A 244-nucleotide genomic window follows, 5' to 3' on the forward strand; every position below is an offset into this window, starting at 1 on the left:
ACTACTATTATTTTCATCTCCATTGAGAAGAAGGTCCCGGGTTCACCCGACGCAGACATATAGTCTTACTGCCCTTCTTCTCCTGTCTATTCCACGCGCCTTTCATTGGTACCTATACACACGCACTCTCATTTTATGTATGTATCTCTGTCTATTCATCTACATGTGTATGTACATATCAATATAAAACATATAGCTATATACAAGCACACATACACACATCTATGCCAGTCTTCCTCCCTCT

At 40.2% G+C, this 244-nt stretch overlaps 1 protein-coding gene across 1 annotated transcript in view; it reads right to left on the reverse strand.

Moving 5' to 3' along the window:
• Positions 1-244, reverse strand: part of CSUI_000184 (concanavalin a-like lectin glucanase family protein) — a 13318-nt gene that overhangs the window by 3154 nt on the left and 9920 nt on the right. The gene's annotated exons all lie outside the window — the stretch shown is intronic.

This window comes from Cystoisospora suis (genome assembly GCF_002600585.1).
Source record: "Cystoisospora suis strain Wien I chromosome Unknown contig_82, whole genome shotgun sequence".
Taxonomy (NCBI): Eukaryota; Apicomplexa; class Conoidasida; order Eucoccidiorida; family Sarcocystidae; genus Cystoisospora; species Cystoisospora suis.